General features: G+C 38.2%; 1 long non-coding RNA gene across 1 annotated transcript in view; it reads left to right on the plus strand.

Annotated features, from left to right (window-relative positions):
- Positions 1-17,339, plus strand: part of LOC123379213 — a 36,780-nt gene extending 19,441 nt beyond the window's left edge. The window contains exons 2-3 of the long non-coding RNA XR_006583425.1: positions 16,471-16,594; positions 17,282-17,339. This is a non-coding gene — a long non-coding RNA (uncharacterized LOC123379213). The remainder of the gene's footprint in view (positions 1-16,470; positions 16,595-17,281) is intronic.
- The last annotated feature ends 2,407 nt before the right edge of the window (positions 17,340-19,746 follow it).

Consider the following 19,746-nt stretch of genomic DNA (forward strand, 5'->3'; position numbering starts at 1 on the left):
ATTGTTTTACTTGTTTGAGAGAGAGAGACAGAGAGACAGAGAGACAGAGAGCATGAGTGGGGGAGGGGCAGAGAGGGAGAGAGAGAGAGAATCCCCCAGGAGATCATGACCTGAGCCGAAATGAAGAGTCAGATGCTGGGATGCCTGGATGGCTCAGTCGATTAAGGGACTGACTATTTTGGCTTAGGTCATGATCTCACAGTTTGTGAGTTCGAACCCCGCATCAGGCTCTCTGCTGTCAGCACAGAGCCTACTTTGGATCCTCTGTCTTCCTCTCTTCCCCACCCCCTCAAAAATAAATAAATAAACACTCAAAAATAAATAAATAAAAATGCTATTTAAAAAAAGAGTCAGTTGCTTAACTGAGTAAGCAACCCAGGTACCCCATATCTTAGTATGTCTTTTTTGTTAGCTCTATATTATTGTCTTCATGCTCAGTTCCTTTTCTTTGTTGTCAGTCTCCATTTTAACCTCATTCCATTTTGCCATGAGCTTTTAAATTTTTTCTTGCTCTACAGATTTCATGCTCTCTTTAATATGAGAGCTTTGTTGAAAATTTTCTTCTGTTTCCTGGAGGGATGTCTACTTTCAGAATGCATTCTTCATTTGTTTGCCGCACGCTATGTTTTCTCTCTCCTCTCCCTCCCTCCATAAGTTTTCCTTTATACTGTAGTATATTTATAGAAGTCATGCTATCTCTTTTTATTCTTCAATTCCCTTCCACTTTGAAAGATCATGTTTATATCATTCCTTTAGAGCTTTAGTTTGAAGGCAGATTTTTTAGGGCTTATGTCCTATCACATTTTTTTAAATTATGTGAAATAAGAGATTTTGGAAATAATCAAACGAACATGCATGTGTTCATCACTTGTTTAAGAAATAAAACATTTACTTTTCTGCATGTGTGTTGTTCAAAGTGGAGGTGTGAGTAGGCAGGGAATACTTAGCTGTGTCTGTAGGCAACCATGATATTTGGATTTCCTCTCTACTCTTTACTTTCTACTCTTCATTTTTGTAATTAAACAAGCTTTCTGTACCTGATTTCACTTTACTTGGACAAAAATCCTTCGGACTTTGTAATCTCTTATTCAAGGTGAATGTTAAACTTTTACTTCTAGCCATGACAGTCCTTTCTGGTGTTGAGCAAAACTTAAGGATTTTGGTTAAGATGCTATTAATACCTAGTTTTTCATCCTACCAGGTGAAAGACATTTTTCAAGGGTATACTCCTTATTATTTCTTGTCTTCATTTCTTTATCTAGAAAATCACTGTTTATTAATGGAGATGGTTAGCTCTGATTGCTGATGCTAGAACTTCCAGCACTATGTTAAACAGCAGCGGTGAGAGTGGGCATCCTTGTCGTGTTCCTGATCTCAGGGAAAAAGCTCTCAGTTTTTCCCCGTTGAGGATGATGTTAGCTGTGGGCTTTTCATAAATGGCTTTTATGATCTTTAAGTATGTTCCTTCTATCCCGACTTTCTCAAGGGTTTTTATTAAGAAAGGGTGCTGGATTTTGTCAAAGGCCTTTTCTGCATCGATTGACAGGATCATATGGTTCTTCTCTTTTTTTTTTGTTAATGTGATGTATCACGTTGATTGATTTGCGAATGTTGAACCAGCCCTGCATCCCAGGAATGAATCCCACTTGATCATGGTGAATAATTCTTTTTATATGCCGTTGAATTCGATTTGCTAGTATCTTATTGAGAATTTTTGCATCCATATTCATCAGGGATATTGGCCTGTAGTTCTCTTTTTTTACTGGGTCTCTGTCAGGTTTAGGAATCAAAGTAATACTGGCTTCATAGAATGAGTCTGGAAGTTTTCCTTCCCTTTCTATTTCTTGGAATAGCTTGAGAAGGATAGGTATTATCTCTGCTTTAAACGTCTGGTAGAACTCCCCTGGGAAGCCATCTGGTCCTGGACTCTTATTTGTTGGGAGATTTTTGATAACCGATTCAATTTCTTCACTGGTTATGGGTCTGTTCAAGCTTTCTATTTCCTCCTGATTGAGTTTTGGAAGAGTGTGGGTGTTCAGGAATTTGTCCATTTCTTCCAGGTTGTCCAGTTTGTTGGCATATAATTTTTCATAGTATTCCCTGATAATTGTTTGTATCTCTGAGGGATTGGTTGTAATAATTCCATTTTCATTCATGATTTTATCTATTTGGGTCATCTCCCTTTTCTTTTTGAGAAGCCTGGCTAGAGGTTTGTCAATTTTGTTTATTTTTTCAAAAAACCAACTCTTGGTTTCGTTGATCTGCTCTACAGTTTTTTTAGATTCTATATTGTTTATTTCTGCTCTGATCTTTATTATTTCTCTTCTTCTGCTGGGTTTAGGCTGCCTTTGCTGTTCTGCTTCTAGTTCCTTTAGGTGTGCTGTTAGATTTTGTATTTGGGATTTTTCTTGTTTCTTGAGATAGGCCTGGATTGCAATGTATTTTCCTCTCAGGACTGCCTTCGCTGCGTCCCAAAGCGTTTGGATTGTTGTATTTTCATTTTCATTTGTTTCCATATATTTTTTAATTTCTTCTCTAATTGCCTGGTTGACCCACTCATTCGTTAGTAGGGTGTTCTTTAACCTCCATGCCTTTGGAGGTTTTCCAGACTTTTTCCTGTGGTTGATTTCAAGCTTCATAGCATTGTGGTCTGAAAGTATGCATGGTATAATTTCAATTCTTGTAAACTTATGAAGGGCTGTTTTGTGACCCAGTATGTGATCTATCTTGGAGAATGTTCCATGTGCACTCGAGAAGAAAGTATATTCTGTTGCTTTGGGATGCAGCGTTCTAAATATATCTGTCAAGTCCATCTGATCCAATGTCTCATTCAGGGCCCTTGTTTCTTTATTGATCGTGTGTCTAGATGATCTGTCCATTTCTGTAAGTGGGGTGTTAAAGTCCCCTGCAATTACCACATTCTTATCAATAAGATTGCTTATGTTTATGAGTAATTGTTTTATATATTTGGGGGCTCCGGTATTCGGCGCATAGACATTTATAATTGTTAGCTCTTCCTGATGGATAGACCCTGTAACTATTATATAATGTCCTTCTTCATCTCTTGTTACAGCCTTTAATTTAAAGTCTAGTTTGTCTGATATAAGTATGGCTACTCCAGCTTTCTTTTGGCTTCCAGTCGCATGATAAATAGTTCTCCATCCCCTCACTCTCAATCTAAAGGTGTCCTCAGGTCTAAAATGAGTCTCTTGTAGACAGCAAATAGATGGGTCTTGTTTTTTTATCCATTCTGATACCCTATGTCTTTTGGTTGGTGCATTTAATCCATTTACATTCAGTGTTATTATAGAAAGATACGGGTTGAGAGTCATTGTGATGTCTGTATGATTTATGCTTGTAGTGATGTCTCTGGGACTTTGTCTCACAGGGTCCCCCTTAGGATCTCTTGTAGGGCTGGTTTAGTGGTGACAAATTCCTTCAGTTTTTGTTTGTTTGGGAAAACCTTTATCTCTCCTTCTATTCTAAATGACAGACTTGCTGGGTAAAGGATTCTCGGCTGCATATTTTTTCTGTCTAGCACCCTGAAAATCTCGTGCCAATTCTTTCTGGCCTGCCAAGTTTCAAAAGAGAGATCAGTCACGAGTCTTATAGGTCTCCCTTTATATGTGAGGGCACGTTTACCCCTTGCTGCTTTCAGAATTTTCTCTTTATCCTTGTATTTTGCCAGTTTCACTATGATATGTCGTGCAGAAGATCGATTCAAGTTACGTCTGAAGGGAGTTCTCTGTGCCTCTTGGATTTCAATGCCTTTTTCCTTCCCCAGTTCAGGGAAGTTCTCAGCTATTATTTCTTCAAGTACCCCTTCAGCACCTTTCCCTCTCTCTTCCTCCTCTGGGATACCAATTATGCGTATATTATTTCTTTTTAGTGTATCACTTAGTTCTCTAATTTTCCCCTCATACTCCTGGATTTTTTTATCTCTCTTTTTCTCAGCTTCCTCTTTTTCCATAACTTTATCCTCTAGTTCACCTATTCTCTCCTCTGCCTCTTCAAGCCGAGCTGTGGTGGTTTCCATTTTGTTATGCATTTCGTTTAAAGCGTTTTTCAGCTCCTCGTGACTGTTCCTTAGTCCCTTGATCTCTGTAGCAAGAGATTCTCTGCTGTCCTGTATACTGTTTTCAAGCCCAGCGATTAATTTTATGACTATTATTCTAAATTCACTTTCTGTTAAATTATTTAAATCCTTTTTGATCAGTTCATTAGCTGTTGTTATTTCCTGGAGATTCTTCTGAGGGGAATTCTTCCGCTTGGTCATTTTGGATAGTCCCTGGCGTGGTGAGGACCTGCAGGGCACTTCCCCTGTGTTGTGGTGTATAACTGGAGTTGGTGGGCGGGGCCGCAGTCAGACCTGATGTCTGCCCCCAGCCCACCGCTGGGGCCACAGTCAGACTGGTGTGTGCCTTCTCTTCCCCTCTCCTAGGGGCGGGATTCACTGTGGGGTGGTGTGGCCCGTCTGGGCTACTTGCACACTGCCAGGCTTGTGATGCTGGGGATCTGGCGTATTAGCTGGGGTGGGTAGGCAAGGTGCACGGGGGTAGGAGGGGCAGGCTTAGATCGCTTCTCCTTAGGTGATCCTCTTCAGGAGGGGCCCTGTGGCAGCGGGAGGGAGTCAGATCCGCTGCCGGAGGTTTGGCTCCGCAGAAGCACAGAGTTGGGTGTTTGCGCGGAGCGAGCAAGTTCCCTGGCAGGAACTGGTTCTCTTTGGGATTTTGGCTGGGGGATGGGCGGGGGAGATGGCGCTGGCGAGCGCCTTTGTTCCCCACCAAGCTGAGCTCTGTCGTCAGGGGGCTCAGCAGCTCTCCCTCCCTTTGTCCTCCAGCCTTCCCGCTTTCCGAGCAGAGCTGTTAACTTATGACCTCCCAGACGCTAAGTCGCGCTTGTTGTGGGAACACAGTCCGTCAGGCCCCTCCGCTTTTGCCAGCCAGACTCGGGGGCTCTGCTTGGCCGGCGAGCCGCCCCTCCGCCCCGGCTCCCTCCCGCCAGTCCGTGGAGCGCGCACCGCCTCGCCGCCCTTCCTACCCTCTTCCGTGGGCCTCTCGTCTGCGTTTGGCTCCGGCAACTCCGTTCTGCTAATCCTCTGGCGGTTTTCTGGGTTATTTAGGCAGGTGTAGTTGGAATCTAAGTGATCAGCAGGACGCGCGGTGAGCCCAGCGTCCTCCTAAGCCGCCATCTTGCCGCTTCTCCGAGATGGTTAGCTCTGGATGATTATAGGTCATTATTATATCTTTCTACCTGACACATGTGCATTCACATGCACAAACACACACACACTATCAGAAATGACATAAAAACAAACAGAAAAACGCCACCAAAATGCCAGATCCTAACTTTTCCCTTATTTATATGTTATTTATCCATGATAGTGGGAAATGACACCTGTTGCAATTCTCCTATTCCCATGGGTTTTGTAACAACCTTCTTGATCTGCTTCTTTTCAGATTAGGAAGAATTCATGAGAATTTTCAGAGTTTACAAACTCATCTTATTCCCCAAATTTGGCAGAGGCATTTTTTGCCAACTGTTAATTATTAGAATCTTCTTCCTCTTTATCTGGATAATACTTTTCAATTTTATAGTATGGAATTTTGTATCATTCTTAGTCTGAGTGCTACTAGTATATATTTTTTCAGATTTGGTTATTTTTGTTGTTTTCATTTTGGTGTATTTTGCTTTTGCTATTGTTCATTTTATTATATTTTTAAGGAAGGGAGGTTTTGTGATTCAAATTTTCACTACCATTTTCCCTAGCCACTATTTCTTTTCTTACAAAGTTTCTCTCCTCCATTTATATTGCTCTCTTAGTTCTCTTCTCTCTTTTTTTATGCCTTCTTCTAACCTCCAAGATTTCTCCTCTTTCTGCTTTTCCTTGAAGTTTTGATATCTCCTAAAATTTTATTCTTGACTCTCTTTTATCCCCAGTGCATGAGTTACCTTCTACACACTAGTGCTATCACATTTATAGCTCTTGCTCAATCTTACTAGACTTCTTCTATTTCTTGTCTCCTATTGAGCATATAACCTTGGTTATATTTTGTGCTCACTGCTTATTCAACATCCTAAAAATAGAATTTATCTTATATGTGAAACCTAATTTTTTCCCCTGTATTTCTGATCTCCACACTGGGCATCATTATCTATCCAATTGCCCATGGTGGAGGCATATTCTTTTTAGACATGTCTTCCATTTTAGCTCTCACATCCAACTGATCATTAAGATCTGTTAGTTTTTTCTCCCAAATATCCATTTAGGGTGACAACCTCATACTTCATCTCCCTGCTTCTAGTCTCATCCTTTTCTTTAAAAAATTTTTTTTAATGTTGTATTCATTTTTGAGAGAGAGAGAGAGACAGAGTATAAGCGGGGGAGGGGCAGAGAGAGAAGGAGACACAGAATCTGAAGCAGACTCCAGACTTCGAGCTGTCAGTAGAGCCTGACTGGTGAACCGTGAGATCATGACCCTAGCCTAGATCTGACGCTTAACCGACTGAGCCACCCAGGGGCTCCTCATCTCTTTTTCATTAACACTCTATGTTAATACTAGAGTGATTCTTCCCAAAAGTAATTGGACTACTTGCAAATTTGAATTCTTTCAGTCACACACTATTTAATACAAGGTATGTTTCAAAATCTTTAGCAGGGCACAGGAGATGCTTCAGAACCTAGCCCCTTGTTGCCTTCAGATTCTTAACTCCTCTTCCTACTTTCCATCTTTCCATATCACATGCCCACAATAAATAATTATTTTTATATAGTTTTAAAACACTAGTAGTTTTCAAGCTCCTCACTACTATTACCGGTGGTTCAAGGATGAACACAGGGGTGTGAATGTGTAGGAACTGAGTGTTAGTGAAAAATATCTGGCACACTGGCTGTTGTGCACAAAGTAGGTTCGTATTAAAGTTTGTTGAATTACCCAGTAGTGGAACTACTGAATCATAAGGTAGTTCTATTTTTAATTTTTTGAGGAACCCCTACGCCATCTTCCACAGTGGCTGCACCAGTTTGCATTCCCACCAGCAGTGCATGAGGGTTCCTTTTTCCCCATCTCCTCGCAAACACTGGTTGTTTCTAATGTTTTTGATTTTAGCCACTCTGACAAGTGAAAAGTGAAATCTCACTGGGGTTTAATTTTAAGTGAGAGAAGTCAGTCAGAGAAAGACAAATTCTTACCATATGATTTCACTCATATATGGAATTTAAGAAACAAAACAAGCAAACAACAACAAAAGACAAACCAAAAATCAGATGCAAACACATAGAATAAATTGATGGATGCTAGAGGAAAGGTGGATGAAGAGATGGATGAAATAGATAAAGGGGATTAAGAGTATACTTATCTTGATGAGCACTGAAAAATGTATAGAATTGTCAAATCATTACATTGCACATCTAAAACTAGTGCAACACTGTATGTTAATTATACTTGAATATTTTTTTAAAAGTGTATTGAATTAAATTGAATGAACATTTTGGTCGTTTAGTGTGCTAGGCACTTCACAGAATGCCTAGATTAATAAAACCATTTCTTGCCTTTAAGTAGTTTACAATCTACTGCTTGTAAACCAGTCTGGTGAGAAAGGCTGAAGTGTAAACAACTAAACCGGCTGTGCCTTGAAGTATAATGTAAATAGCTGGTGAATAGATTGCAGGGAAAGTGCAAAAAGAAGGCAAATGGAAAGAATAATTCAGCTTGGAGGATGGTAATGGGATGGCTTCTTGGCGGAAATGGTATATACCTTAGGAATTAAAAAGGTTTCCAAACAGAAAAGATTAGAGAAAATTCACTTGAAAGGGAAAAACAGGAACCACAGTAACAAGATGCAAAAGTAAATGGCATTTGGGGGGAGTTAGTACAGGGTAGCTGTAACTTAATGAAATTTTGTTTATGTTAAAGTACTTACGTTTTGAAAAATATAATAAATGTTATTCCATAAAACACATTAATTTTCTTAAGTCCTTTCTTTATATATACCTCAATTATGGATTTCAGTGTAACCCAGATCCAAAATTCCATGATTAGAATTTGAGAACGGTTTTATTGCATGCACTAAAATACAAGTACTTAAGTTGGCCCTTGGAAAGATTATGTACCTCAGCATTAACTTTATACTCAACACCATTTGTTAAAAGAGTAAAATTTCCTGCCCCCTAACCCCTGCCCTCACCCCACATGCCACACCATGTTCCATATCCAAGACTGGGACATGCATGCACAATGCTCTACTCTTAATAGAGCCAATGGGAATCATATGGTGGCCGTATGTACTAGGGAGCAAACTTGACTTGAGGTTTCAACTAACTAATTTATCAGGTTTCACACACTTTATACCAGTCACATTCTGCATACAGGGAGGAGTACATATAAACATGACCACTTAGTAAACTTTTGGTTTCCATTTAAAAAGGAGGAAGTAGGTTAAAATGAAGATTTAAAACATCTTTATTTTTAAATTAAGTGATGTACATAAGTCTGCCACAATTAGCACCCAAAATTCAGTGTGACCTTTCAGGCAGCTGGTGATGCTCTAATATTTCTGAGTAGTACGTAAAAGGTGAAAGGGCATATCTCCTTTCAATGTGCATATGTAACTGCAATAAGTATTAATAGGAGTACATACTTGTGGATAATCCTGGAATGTATATCTATATTTATAATTAGGAATAGTTATGTGAATTTGATATAAATATCTGTCATCAGTGGTGTTTGATTATCAATTTCCCCTGTACATTTTGTAAGAACTAGAAGCATATGGCAGTCTACTATTAGGTTTTATAACAGGTAATAAAAGTGTTTAGAATTTCTTTAAATTCTTTCTTGCATAACAATATTCAGAATCCATAAATTTCAATGGGAGGATACTTTTTTAATTTGTTTTATTGTGCAAAGTTACAGCAAATGATCAGACCACTCATTGTAGAACTTTAAAATGTAATTTTGTATATGAAATTCAGTTCTTACCTGCCTGCTTTTTGTATCCCAGAAGAAATCTCAAGAGCGGAGATGTTTCTTCTATTATAATCCCTTGTTCTCTACACAAATTTCTCTTATTTTCTGGTTTGTTTTAATTTCCTTTCTTTGCTTAGCTTTTCTGTTGTCCTCATTCCCTGCCCTATGCTTCAGATATGTATGATTGGTGGGGAGAAGTGAAAATAAACATAAAAACATGTTTGTATAAAGGATTTTAGGTGGTTTTTATTTTCTCCTTTATACTTTTCTTTATTGTTTGAGGTTTACAAGCATTAGAAAAATGAAAAAATGATTATTCTGATCATAAAAATCTAGCATTAACATCCTAGAAACTTTAAGAACTTGCTCAGTAGGATTCTTAATGTATAGGTTTTAGAGACAAGCTGTTTCCTGTGATTAGATTAATTTCCAAATGAATTTATTTGACTTATTCATGATGTTGCTCTAACCAAGAGATGTTTATGAAAGAGTTCACTGAATATTAGGAAGGTCTTTGCATTTTACATGTCAGACAAAATGATAACTCTTTTCTTCACTAGATTGTCACTATGAAGGCAGGAACCAACCTGATTCTTCTTAGTATAGAAAATAGTCACATCCTCTCTTTTATCTTAGTAGGTATTTGTTGAATTATTTAACATCTGGCACACTTACAAATCAGTTTAGGAAATGCTCCAACACAAAAACTGGCAAAGTACATGATGTACATTTTATGTAAATATAAGGTAATGCAGTCCATTATTTCACAAAGAAAGAAACACAAATGGCCAATAATCATGAAAGATGTTTTACCTCATTAAGAATCAAACAATACAAGTGGAAACGAATGGTGTATCTTTTTTTTCTTCAGGATTCAAAATATTTGCTTATCCTCAGGATTTCTAGGGGTTAGAGAAAACTGTGCACCTTCATGATCTATTGATAGAAGTGAAAATTGTTTCAATTTATTCCGGGAAGCAGTTTGGAAATATACATCAAATATAACATATATGGAATTTTTGACCCTACAATTCTCTCTCTAAGAATTTATCTTAAGGCTATGATCAAGTGGGGTAAAATGTCTATGTAAGGATATTTGTGGTTGCATTGATTATTAGAAGAATTAAAACTCTAAATATCCATCAATGGAAATTTATTAAATAGACTGTGATTCCTTTATATAATGGAATCCCATGTGACCATTATAATGATGATCCGTATTTATTGATCTGTAGAAATAGTAATGACATATTGTTGAGTGAAAAAGCAGATTAAAATACAGCATGTGTAGTATGATTCTGCATATCAAGGTGGGAAAACTTTTGCTGTAAAAGGTAGTAAACATTTTAAGTTTTGTGGGTCATCCAGTCTCTGTCATACTATTCAAATACAAAAGTAGCCATGGACAATGTGTAAGCAAGTGAGCATGGTTATGTTCCAATAAATCTTTATTTACAGAAATAGGCAGCCACCTTGTAGCTTGCTAACCCTTAATATATATGTAGAAGTGTGTGTGTGTGTGTGTGTGTGTGCGTGTGTGTGTGTGTAGAAAGAATATACATTTCTAGAGGAGTATTCACACAAATGTTAACAGTATGGCTACATAGGAGGGATTATAGAGGCTTTTTACTTGTTACTTGTATTTTCTATATTGTTTGATGTTTACAGACATTAGAAAAAATCATAAAGATTCCTTATTCTTTCATGAAAGGTAAGACACTGTTTGCCTTGCAGAAAAATAGGTTCATAGGATAAGATGCCGGAGAGTTCTATTTTTAAGATCTTCCATGTTACATACGTATGAAATACATACGTATGAAATACAGTAGTATTTAAATAGAGTTAACCATTTTATTTGATACAAAATCACCTCATGCCTGCATTACTGTACTTGCTATTTTAATATTATCCTTGCTGCTGGTTTTTAATAGCTCTTCTTCTTATTGGTACAGACACAATTGCCAAATTTAACTAAGTGCATTTTTTTACGTAGAATTCTATTATCTAGGTTTTCTAGGATCTATCAGAAGTAATCCAATTTTGTAATAAATACACACACACACACACACACACACACACACACACATACTACTTTCCTGGCTCTTCCATTTCTGTTACTGCCAGATTTCTGGTTTCTCTTCCTATTCTCTTAATATAAGAGTCCCTGCATTTCTGTCCTTGTTCTCATCTCTTGCTACATTGTTTCTTTTGGCATTTTTGTGGGGTCAAATACCACCTCTAATGTGAGGACTCATCTAGACACTCATGAACATAAATGACAGCCAATTCTGTCTTGGGAATTTATTCAAACCCACACCAATTTACAATAACAAGTTACCCATAACTACTTTCAGCTCCTCATGTAGGCTGTAGCTTTCCATCAAGCTCCTACTATAGATGTGCCAAATATGGATTTACTAACTCAGCTTTAACATCTGGATCACCACACTATGCCTAGATTGTGAACCACATTTCCAATATCAGCCTTGGAAGAGGCATTTTGGTGCCTTCTGGATATGTATTTGGAGAGAGGAGGAATACAAGTAGAGAAACCAATTAGTCTGGCATGTAGTTGTTTAGGCAAGATGTAATGGTGGTTTTAACAAGCTGGATTACAGTGGAAATGAAAAGAAGTAAATGGCTTCTGGGATTTTAAGAACACTAACAAGATTTAGTGATGGAGTAGATTTGGAAATGTGAAAGAGAGGGTCCACCAGAGATAACTCAGTTTTCTGGCATGTACAAACAGGGGAAACTGGCTTCCCCCCTCCCCACCCCCTCCGCCATGAAGTCGAAAACTATTATCATCTGCTGAGACGGAGAGGTAAGGGTTCAGAAGTTTGATGATTTGGCTAGGCAGAGGGGGAATGGCTGTATCAGGCAGAAAGAGCAATATTAGCAAAGGCTTGAAGGTATGGAAATAGTGTTTTCTGGAAATTGTGTATACTTGAGTATTCAATAGTATGAAGTGTGGGGTAGGGAAGGTCAGTATAGAGAAGTCTGGGAAAGTAAGCTAACCCCTCATTGTGAAGGATCTTAAGTCCCATACTAATTAGTTTTTGCCATATCTTTATAATTCAGCTCTCCTCAGACATTTAGATCTATAGACTGCTAAAATTTCATATCCAGTTTATGAGACCAACATAGATTTACCTGCTTTTATTTTGCATAGTAAAGCATTAAAGCCATAATAAAAACAACTATTTTTCCTTTATGTCCATTGCTTATAGTTTCCTGTTAAGGAGATTTTGAAAACTTAACACTAAGTATTTCTCACATTTCAGGAATAGTTCTAGAATTGACCTAACTCTAAATTACATTATAAAGGAAGCTAAAGAGCATATAAATCATGCCAAAAATACTTAGGATTGGGAGGACTGGATGCCTCAGGGAATTGGTAATTTGATCCAAAGCCTGTCACCTGTTAAAATTTATCCTGGGTCAGTAGTGACTGAAAATCATCACGACCTGACAGGTGTTCAGGATCGTGTGTAAAATGAAGTGGCAGACTCAGTATAGTTCCTACTTGACACGTGTATGCATTACTGAAACCACTGCAACATTAATTGATAACTATGCTGGCAATCTTGATCGAGGTGCCAAGGACTAACTGACCTGAACTCCCTTCACCCCTACTTACATGCCTTTTTAAATAGGCTCAAGTGTGCTTGTATAGTAGGAAAGTGTGTTTGGGCCTGCTCTTTGACTACATGACTTTACACCTAAAATTGACCATCTATGTTTTTTCACAGTGGATTCCTTTATTATTACATTGGAGGGTTGTTTTTTTTTTTTCCTGGTGAAATGTTTTGTCTGTCTTTTGAGTCATCAGATACTATAAAGCATCAAGTTCCTACTACTTATCACCCACGGGATAAGTAGGTCCATTCCTTTAATGTAGTCTCTCCTTGGAATTTAACTTAGAACCATGAATATGCTATGCTCTTAAATGTATAAGAATTTATATCACTCAAATATTACTGAAAAGATTGTTTTTCAATGTAGTTAATATGTCATTCAAATATCATTACTTTATATACTAGAGAGTCAAAAATGAAAGAAGCCAATCCAGCCCTCCCTAGTTGGTAATGGGTGAAGGAGAGGAGAAATAAAAGTGCTGATCCTCTCTGGTATCATATAATAACAAATTCTTTTCCCTCAATAAAGGATCATGATGATGTGCGGAACTATACATGTGAGTTTAGCCTGAACCACAACAAGATTTTAGCCAGGTAGAACAAAGAAGCAAACTTTTTAACAATAATCTAGTAGTTTTGTTGGTTGCAAGCTTCTACTCTCTATCAGGAACATGATTGTGCTGCTTAAGAAATGGCTTGATAGTGCTCCTTGGTTAGTGGTTATGGGGAGTCTTAAATTTAACTAGCAAATTATTCTCTCCTTCTACAGCTTCTTCTAGATTGCTAAGAAAAGATGAAACAGAGTAAATCTCAAATGTATGTGTTGATAGACAAAAATAATGATGGCATGAAATTTAAATTGACTTCCAGTCAAGGCAATAAATATATGTCCAGAGTCTTGCCTCCAGGTTAACAGCATACCTTTGCAGACTACCTGACCAGAGTTGGGGACGTAACTTGTGACCATGGGGCAAAACTAGTTAATCTATTTGTGGAATAAATTCATGAATTTATTATCATCATGCCTTTATAAACTGCACAATAACAGATTGGGCTGATTATAGATGAATTATTCAGCTTTGTTTTTCTGCCTCTGCAGTTCTCAAATATGCTTTGTCCTTCTGCCTTCATATCTTTGCTTGTGGTGTCCCATCTCCTTAGAACTTGTTCCCTTTACTTCTCCCTTCCTCTCTCCTCACCCTCCCCTTCTATCCACACCTCTCTCCTGGCCCAGTAAACTTCTAACTCATCTTTCTAGGCTTAGAGTATCTGCAGATTCTTTTCTAGTCCTCTGTCTCTCTCCAGCCATATCCACTCTCCACTCGGCAGTATTAATTTTTCTTTCCACACATTTAGCAATTGTGTTGTAGCCGATTGTATTTGTATCTGTGGGCTCATTAAAGGAGAGACTATTGTGTGTTTAACATGTAGTAGACACCTAGAGATGTTTAGGGCATGAATGATTGAATGAATAATTACAGCTTTATTCATTCCAATTTTGTTATATTTAAATAAGTGTTTTGTCTCAGATGAATTTTTAAAGGACCAGAGAAATATCTATAGAGGCACTTCTAAGTATTTTTGCTTCTAATGAACTTAATTTTAAAAATCTTGACTAGGGCGCCTGGGTGGCTCAGTCGGTTAAGCGTCTGACTTCAGCTCAGGTCCTGATCTCGCGGTCTGTGGGTTGGAGCCCCGCGTCGGGCTCTGTGCTGACAGCCCAGAGCCTGGAGCCTATTTCAAATTCTGTGTCTCCCTCTCTCTGACCCTCCCCCATTCATGCTCTGTCTCAAAAATAAATAAAGGTTAAAATAAATAAATAAATAAATAAATAAATAAATAAATAATTAAAAGTAAAAATAAAAATCTTGACTATAATTTTACTGACTGGTATTTGAGGTAGTTTTCATGATTGCTAATTGGTGTACATACGTTGAAAATTAGCTAACAGACTCTTTTCTTTGATCAGTCATGTGAAGTTCCACAAGTTTTATACTTTACTCCAGGGAAAAATGTGGCAAGATGGTTGGAGGATTGTAAATAGCACAAACCTAGCAATCTACAGTGCAAAAATAAATTTTTTGACTGTTAATTATGGAAAAGTTTGAACATATTCAAAACTACAGAGAATAGTTCAGTGCATTCCCTGTGACCAATCATCCAGCATTCAGCGTTTCAGCGCATGGCCAGGCTTGTTTCATCTACTCCTTAAGCATTGTCCCTGCCCCAGATTTTCTTAAAGGCAGACTTATTGAGGTCTTATTTATATAAAATATACTGTATGCTTTTTAAAGGGTAAAGGTGAAAGAGTTGGAATAAATGTACACAGTTCTATATGTGTTCAGGATACAGAACGTCTCTATTACCACAAACATTTCCCTCATGCCACTTCATAGTCAGTCTCCTTACCCACCCCTCCTCTGGCAGCCACTGGTTTGTTTCTGTTACTGGAGTTTGGCCTTTGTCTAGAATGTCATGTAAATAGAGTCAAACAGTAGGGAGCTTTTTGTGTCTGGTATCTTCCATTTAATATAAGGCTTTTGAGATTCATCCATGCTGTTGCATGTATCAATAATTGTTCAGTTTTCTCTATTTTATGGATGTACTATATAATTTGTTTATTCAACAGATGGTGGACATTTAGATTGTTTCCTGTTTTAGGCTATTATGAGTGAAGCAACTTTGAGCATTTACATACAGGCTTTTCCCTGGATATATATGTATTTATTTCTCTTGGATAAATACCTAGGTGTGAAATTGTTAGGTCATAGGATGCGTAGGGGTATTTTTATAAGAAATGGCTAAACTGTTTCCCAAAGTGGCCTCACCATTTAGGGGGAAAATCCAGTGAGTTTCAGTGTGAAATTTCAAACTAAGAAAACTATCCAAATTCTGGAGTTTTAAATTTCTGTTACCAATAAATCTTTGATCTAAAGTGCTTGGCTATTTTTATTACTCAAAGCAATGAGACTCACTGAGGCAACTATCAAGACATCTTGCTGCCTACTGCTGGCAAGGTCCTGGCTAGAGTTCTCTTGGACAGACCTCAGTCCAGCCCTGCCAACCATGTGCTCCCAAAATCACAACGTGGCTGTGGGCCATGGCGCAGTACAGCTGACTTGATCTTTGCAGCGTGTTTGGATTTAGGAAAGTCAGGGCTTAACTCGGGCTGTATCTTACAAGATTGCAGATTCCAGAACATTCATTTTTCTGGTTAAATGAAGCTGCCACTGAAGAAACAAACCTTATATGTAGGGTTAAAATAGGTTATTTTTAAATTGAAAAAGTATCACTGCCAGTAAGTATTTTGGAAGGAAAGTGTAAACAATGGCATCCTAGAACATTATCCTTTGACCTGGTGAAATGATTTGATTAAGTCAGGAGTTCCAGCTCTTGATAGCACTTTTTTTTGGTCATCAGAGTTCCGAAAAATCCTGTATTTAAGAGAATGACATATTTTCAATTTTGTTAGAAAATTAAAAGTGCCTTATTTAGTTCTTGCTTTGAGATGGTGTAGAATAGATTCAGATATATTATTATTATTATCGACATCTCATTTTCAACTGCCATTAGTTGAATGCCACACACAATGAGGCCCTATACTAGATCTCTATCTTTAAGCATAACAGATTAAATTAAAATGACTGGAACAGTTTCCTAGAAGACCAAGTACACGACAGCTTTAGCAACGTGCAAGCTTTATCCAATCTGTGATGGAAGTGCACAGGAATTACTCTCTGCTATTAAACAAATTTTGGCAATTTTTAAAAGAAAAAATCTATATAACTATCCTTGAAATTTATAGCACAACACAAAAGATAAACTGTCAACCAAGAAGGTGTAAGGTCTCATTTTATTTTCAGAGAAGGCCGAATAACTGCTGGATAAGGATGTTGTTGATGATTCCTCGAACTGGGAGAAAGTTCCGGTGAGACCTGAAATGACTCAGCCCCTAGGGATCAGACAGCCTTGAAGTCTACCCACAGAGTAAGCAGACTTGATTTCTTTTGGATTTCTAAAACTTGATCTGATTCTTTGCCATAGCTACCCAGACTGGACACAGTCCCACAGTAATATTTATTTGCACCAAATGCTGTAGTCATTCAGAACCCGTCTAGGATGCCCAAGATTTCAGACACAGCTTATATCTGCACCATAGAGTGATTATAAATCTTAGATTGGAAAACCAAGTCAGTGTGAGGGGTGGGCCAGAAACCTGTAGAAAGAAAGAAGAAATAGAAATGTTATGCAGAGTTTGGAAGGGCATTTCCCTTTGCTTGAACTCTGAATTTTCAAAGTATTGAGACTTTTCAGAAGGGGAAGGCAGAGACAGCTCAGGTCCTAAATACAGTGTTGCCTATTTAGAGAATAGACTGCAAAGCCAGGGTAGAAGGAGTACCTGCAGCTAGTACTGTGGGTGTGAAGAATGGTTTAAAACAGCCAAGACCATCATAGTGGAGTTATGCTGGCTTTCTAAGAGACAAGGCTCAGCTGATATTCATGTTGCTTTTGAGCCTGAGTGTCCAGTTCCAGAGCCTAAGGAGTCTTTTTTTGTTAGGGTCCATCTAGTGAGGCTGAATTGTAATAGTCACAAACTGGGGTTGAAGAGATGTAACTTTATTTCCTTAAACTGATCTCATCTTGCTTTGAAACCTCCACTCTTTCTAATGATAGAAATGATTGAAACAATCAGCAAAACTAAAAGGCAACTGACGGAATGGGAGAAGATATTTGCAAACAATATTTCAGATAAAGGGTTAGTATCCAAAATCTATAAAGAACTTAACAAACTCAACACCCAAAAAACAAATAATTCAGTGAAGAAATGGGCAAAAGACATGAATAGACACTTCTCCAAACAAGACATCTGGATGGCCAACCGACACATGAAAAAATGCTCAACATCACTCATCATCAGGGAAATACAAATCAAAACCACAATGAGATACCACCTTATACCTGTCAGAATGGCTAACATTAACAACTCAGGCAACAACAGATGTTGGTGAGGATGCAGAGAAAGAGGATCTCTTTTGCACTGCTGATGGAAATGCAAGCTGGTGCAGCCACTCTGGAAAACGGTATGGAGGTTCCTCAAAAAATTAAACATAGAACTACCGTACGACCCAGCAATTGCACTACTAGGCATTTATCCAAGGGATACAGGTGTGCTGTTTCGAAGGGACACATGCACCCCCCATGTTTCTAGCAGCACTATCAACAATAGCCAAAGTATGGAAAGAGCCCAAATGTCCATCGATGGATGAATGGATAAAGAAAATGTGGTATATATATACAATGGAATATTACTTGGCAATCCAAAAGAATGAAATCTTGCCATTTGCAACTAAGTGGATGGAACTAGAGGCTATTATGCAAAGTGAAATTAGTCAGAGAAAGACAAATATCATATGACTTCACTCATATGAGGACTTTAAGACACAGAACAGAGGAACATAAGGGAAGGGAAGCAAAAATAATATAAAAACAGGGAGGGGGACAAAACATAAGACACTCAAATATGGAGAACAGAGGGTTGCTTGGAGGGGTTGTGGGAGGGGGGATGGGCTAAATGGGTAAGGGTCATTAAGGAATCTGCTCCTGAAATCATTGTTGCACGATATGCTAACTAATTTGGATGTAAATTAAGAAAAGAAAATTAAAAAAAAAGAAAATGATTAAACTTGCTCATCAAAGTTATCTCTTTTCCAGTTAAAAATTTAGTTGTTTTTTTTTTTTTTTTGAGGTAAATACTGAATGATTCCGCTTACAGAAATATCCAAAATAATCACACTCCTAGAAACACAAAGTAGAACGGTGTGGGCCTGGGGCTGCAGGCGGTGGCAGTGGTGGTGGGGAGGGGGAAACGAGGAGGGAGTTGTTCCATGTGTTTATAGTTTCAGTTTTACACAACGGAGAAGTTCTAGAGATCTGTTCCACAACAATGCGAATATAGTTAACCTTACTAAAATGTACACTTAAAAATGTTAAGATGGTAAATTTTATGTCATGTGTCATTTTACCCATTTTTAAAATAAAAATCAATTAGAGATCACCAAAAAATTTAGGTTTTGGCGGGGGGCTATTACACTTTTTTCAACATTCCTCATTTCCAAAGGGTTCTCCCCTTATGCCTATTTTGCTTTTCTAAATGAATCTGGAACAGAAAGCCTCACCTAACTTCCTGGTATTGCAGAAGGGTTTTCTGCTCCTTCCCCTCAGGCTTCTTGAGGTGATTTGTTTTGCTTAGCCTAAGGGCATCATCCTTTCCTCTTGATGTATCTACTTTAATTTAGCTAGGCTACTTGGTGACTGAGTATCCTGTCTGGTAGCCACTGATACATTGCTGGTTTCACTTAACTTTTGAAGCATTGTGCTGGCACCTGTTGTCAATGACCACACTACTGCTTCCAGTTATGAGGTCTCTGTACTTTGTCATCCTCATCTGAACCCAGCAGCCTGTCCAGCAGCCCATTCAATATGCTGCCCCCCCCTTGGAGACCTAGAGGTTCTTAGATACTTTCTCAGAAACTGTCTGGAGAGTTCAGGATCCCGTGTGAATGTCCTTTGTTGTAGCCATCTACCAAGTCACCGCTACTCAGCCACTCTGGCATCATACTAGATATAGGACCATGTCAAGCAAAGGAAGTCTCTTAAAGGTTTCTGAGTTTCCATGCTGCACAGGAATCAGGGCACCAGTGTCAGTATTCTTTGATTCTTTCAGATTTGTCTGTATTTTTCCCCTCTATTTACTTCTCTCAGCCAAGTTTTGACCCCAAAACAGGAGCAAGAATACCTGGATATATTCTTTCACTTTCTTACTCTTTCTCTTTCCTTCTGCCCGGAAAAAAAAATTATATCATATCCCAATTTCCTAGTTAGTGTTTTCTCTACTTTCCCAGGGACAATGAGCCTCAGCCTCATGGTTTACCCTCCTTGACCACAAATCGAATGGGAGAGGAGGGTAAGGAATTACCAAGAAGGAAAAAAAAATTGCGTGGCAAATATTTTTACAATATCTTCACTTCATCTGGGCTTCTTTGTAGATTCCTCTCTTCCTGCTTCTCCATGTCTTGTTCACTCTATTTCTTACATGTTTCTAATTACATTCATTACAACTATTTTTAGTGCCCCAATAG

The sequence above is a fragment of the Felis catus genome, chromosome C1 (assembly GCF_018350175.1).
Source record: "Felis catus isolate Fca126 chromosome C1, F.catus_Fca126_mat1.0, whole genome shotgun sequence".
NCBI lineage: Eukaryota > Metazoa > Chordata > Mammalia > Carnivora > Felidae > Felis > Felis catus.